The sequence below is a fragment of the Stigmatopora argus genome, unplaced genomic scaffold (assembly GCF_051989625.1).
Source record: "Stigmatopora argus isolate UIUO_Sarg unplaced genomic scaffold, RoL_Sarg_1.0 HiC_scaffold_112, whole genome shotgun sequence".
Classification (NCBI taxonomy): Eukaryota; Metazoa; Chordata; class Actinopteri; order Syngnathiformes; family Syngnathidae; genus Stigmatopora; species Stigmatopora argus.
In genome coordinates, this window is record NW_027520125.1 from 5,440 (window position 1) to 10,000 (window position 4,561).

The following is a 4,561-nucleotide window of genomic DNA, read 5'->3' on the forward strand; positions in this document are numbered from 1 at the left end:
GGAAAATAACTCCCAGTGCCCGGTAGTCATGTCTGATAAGCTCCAGTAAGCTCCAGTATTTGTATTTCATCAATAAATGCTGATTTTACCCCATTTTAGTGCATATTTGGGACTTTTGCGAATGGTCGTCGTACTTGGTCGCGCAGACGTTTATGGCTGTCTTTCCCCCGTGAAAATCATCCCCAGTTTCTGGTAGTCATGTCTGATCAGCTCCAGTATTTGTATTTAATCAACAAGTGCTGATTTTAGTTCATTTTGGCACTTTTGAGAATGGTCGCACGTCGTCGTATTTGGTCGCGCCGACGTTTATAGCTGTCTTTCCCCCCGGAAAATCACCCCCAGTGCCCGGTAGTCATGTCTGATCAGCCCCAGTAAGCTCCAGTAATTCTATTTCATCCATAAGTGCTGATTTTAACCCATTTTAGTGAATTTTTGGCCCTATGGCGAATGGTCGTCGCGCCGACGTTTATGGCTGTCTTTTCCCCAGGAAAATCACCCCCATTGCCCGGTAGTCATGTCAGATAAGCTCCAGTAATTGTATTTCATCAACTAGTGCTGATTTTAGTTCATTTTGGGCACTTTTGAGAATGGTCGTATGTCGTCGTATTTGGTCGTTCCGACTTTTATGGCTGTCTTTTCCCCAGGAAAATCACCCCCAGAGCCCGCTAGTCATGTCTGATAAGCTCCAGTAACTCTATTTCATCCATAAGTGCTGATTTTAGTTCATTTTAGGCACTTTTGAGAATGGTCGTATTTGGTCGCGCCGACGTTTATAGCTGTCTTTCCCCCCGGAAAATCACCCCCAGTGCCCGGTAGTCATGTCTGATCAGCTCCAGTAACTCTATTTCATCCATAAGTGCTGATTTTAGTTCATTTTAGGCACTTTTGAGAATGGTCGTATTTGGTCGCGCCGACGTTTATAGCTGTCTTTCCCCCTGGAAAATCACCCCCAGTGCCCGGTAGTCATGTCTGATCAGCTCCAGTAAGCTCCAGTAATTGTATTTCACCCATAAGTGCTGATTTTAACCCATTTTAGTGAATTTTTGGACCTTTGGCGAATGGTCGTCGTCGCGCAGACCTTTATAGCTGTCTCCCCCCCGGGAAAATCACCCCCAGTGCCCGATATTAATGTCTGAAAAGCTTCAGTATTTGTATTTTATCGTTTAAAAACGATCACTCCGCTTTTGGAACACTTTTCTAGGGAATATTAACCATTTTCCGCACCTTAAGAGAGTCAGATCTACTCCCGCCGACCTTTATATCTGTCTCCCCCCCCGAGAAAATCACCCCCAGAGCCCGGTAGTCATGTCTGAAAAGCCCCAGTAACTTCCAGTAATTGTAATTAATCATTAAATGCTGTTTTTAAAACTATTACTACGATTTTGGAACACTTTTTCTGGGCATTACCTTGCTCCTTTTCGCCGTCTTGCGGACAAACTTTGGTACTGCAATCGGGCTCAAATTGCCGGGTCAAAAGTGCCATTTCCTCGGGTAAATCAACCTCATGGGCCAAGTTTTAATGTTTAAAAAGGTCCAGTATTTGTATTAAAGATATAGTATTTGTATTTCATCAATGAGTGCTGATTTAAAACCCATTTTAGTTCATTTTGGGCACTTTTGAGAATGGTCGTATGTCGTCGTATTTGGTCGCGTGCCGACGTTTATGGCTGTCTTTACCCAGGGGAAATCACCCCCAGTGCCTGGTAGTCATGTCTGATAAGCTCCAGTAAGCTCCAGTATTTTTTATTTCATCCATAAGTGCTGATTTTAACCCATTTTAGTGAATTTTTGGGCCTTTGGCGAACGGTCGTCGCGCCGACGTTTATGGCTGTCTTTTACCCAGGAAAATCACCCCCAGAGCCCAGTAGTCATGTCTGATAAGCTCCAGTAACTCTATTTCATCCATAAGTGCTGATTTTATTTCATTTTAGGCACTTTTGAGAATGGTCGTATGTCGTCGTATTTGGTCGCGTGCCGACGTTTATGGCTGTCTTTCCCCCTGGAAAATCACCCCAAGAGCCTGGTAGTCATGTCTGATAAGCTCCAGTAAGCTCCAGTAATTCTATTTCATCCATAAGTGCTGATTTTAACCCATTTTAGTGAAATTTTGGCACTTTCGCCAATGGTCGTCGTCGTCGCGCCGACCTTTATAGCTGTCTCCCCCCCCGGGAAAATCACCCTCAGTGCCCGATATTAATGTGTGGAAAAGCTCCAGTATTTGTATTTCATGGTTTAAAAACCATCACTACGCTTTTGGAAACACTTTTCTGCACATTTTAACCATTTCCCGGTACCTTAAGAGAGTCATAGTTACTCCCGCCGTTTACCCGGCCTGGTTGATGGACCTTGCTCCTTTTCGCCGTCTGGCGGACAAACTTCAGTACTGCATTCGGGTCAGGTGCGGTCGACATTTCTTGCCGGCTTTTCAAGCACTTTGCCTGGGTTGATTTAAAACATTTTGCCCTGTTTATTTTTAACAAGTTTACCCACGTTTTACAAATCTTCTGCGGGCTTTAGATGCACTATTCCTGGGTTGATTAAAAAAAAAAATTGCCCTTATTATTTTTAACAAGTTTACCCACGTTTTACAAATCTTCTGCGGGCTTTAGATGCACTATTCCTGGGTTGATTTTAAACATGTTGCCCTTTATTTTTAACAAGTTTACCCACGTTTTTCAAAACTTTGTGCAAGCTTTAGATGCACTATTCCTGGGTTGATTTAAAACATTTTGCCCTTTTTATTTTAACAAGTTTACCCACGTTTTACAACTCTTCTGCGGGCTTTAGATGCACTATTCCTGGGTTGATTTTAAACATTTTGCCCTTTTTATTTTTAACAAGTTTACCCACGTTTTACAACTCTTCTGCGGGCTTTAGATGCACTATTCCTGGGTTGATTTTAAACATTTTGCCCTTTTTATTTTTAACAAGTTTACCCACGTTTTTCAAAACTTTGTGCGGGCTTTAGATGCACTATTCCTGGGTTGATTTTAAACATTTTGGCCTTTTTATTTTAACAAGTTTACCCACGTTTTTCAAAACTTTGTGCAAGCTTTAGATGCACTATTCCTGGGTTGATTTTAAACATTTTGCCCTTTTTATTTTTAACAAGTTTACCCACGTTTTTCAAAACTTTGTGCGGGCTTTAGATGCACTATTCCTGGGTTGATTTTAAACATTTTGGCCTTTTTATTTTAACAAGTTTACCCACGTTTTTCAAAACTTTGTGCAAGCTTTAGATGCACTATTCCTGGGTTGATTTTAAACATTTTGCCCTTTTTATTTTAACAAGTTTACCCACGTTTTACAAATCTTCTGCGGGCTTTAGATGCACTATTCCTGGGTTGATTTTAAACATGTTGCCCTTTATTTTTAACAAGTTTACCCACGTTTTTCAAAACTTTGTGCAAGCTTTAGATGCACTATTCCTGGGTTGATTTAAAACATTTTGCCCTTTTTATTTTAACAAGTTTACCCACGTTTTACAACTCTTCTGCGGGCTTTAGATGCACTATTCCTGGGTTGATTTTAAACATTTTGCCCTTTTTATTTTAACAAGTTTACCCACGTTTTACAACTCTTCTGCGGGCTTTAGATGCACTATTCCTGGGTTGATTTTAAACATTTTGCCCTTTTTATTTTTAACAAGTTTACCCACGTTTTACAACTCTTCTGCGGGCTTTAGATGCACTATTCCTGGGTTGATTTTAAACATTTTGCCCTTTTTATTTTTAACAAGTTTACCCACGTTTTTCAAAACTTTGTGCGGGCTTTAGATGCACTATTCCTGGGTTGATTTTAAACATTTTGGCCTTTTTATTTTAACAAGTTTACCCACGTTTTTCAAAACTTTGTGCAAGCTTTAGATGCACTATTCCTGGGTTGATTTTAAACATTTTGCCCTTTTTATTTTAACAAGTTTACCCACGTTTTACAAATCTTCTGCGGGCTTTAGATGCACTATTCCTGGGTTGATTTTAAACATGTTGCCCTTTATTTTTAACAAGTTTACCCACGTTTTTCAAAACTTTGTGCAAGCTTTAGATGCACTATTCCTGGGTTGATTTAAAACATTTTGCCCTTTTTATTTTAACAAGTTTACCCACGTTTTACAACTCTTCTGCGGGCTTTAGATGCACTATTCCTGGGTTGATTTTAAACATTTTGCCCTTTTTATTTTAACAAGTTTACCCACGTTTTACAACTCTTCTGCGGGCTTTAGATGCACTATTCCTGGGTTGATTTTAAACATTTTGCCCTTTTTATTTTTAACAAGTTTACCCACGTTTTACAACTCTTCTGCGGGCTTTAGATGCACTATTCCTGGGTTGATTTTAAACATTTTGCCCTTTTTATTTTTAACAAGTTTACCCACGTTTTTCAAAACTTTGTGCGGGCTTTAGATGCACTATTCCTGGGTTGATTTTAAACATTTTGGCCTTTTTATTTTAACAAGTTTACCCACGTTTTTCAAAACTTTGTGCAAGCTTTAGATGCACTATTCCTGGGTTGATTTTAAACATTTTGCCCTTTTTATTTTAACAAGTTTACCCACGTTTTA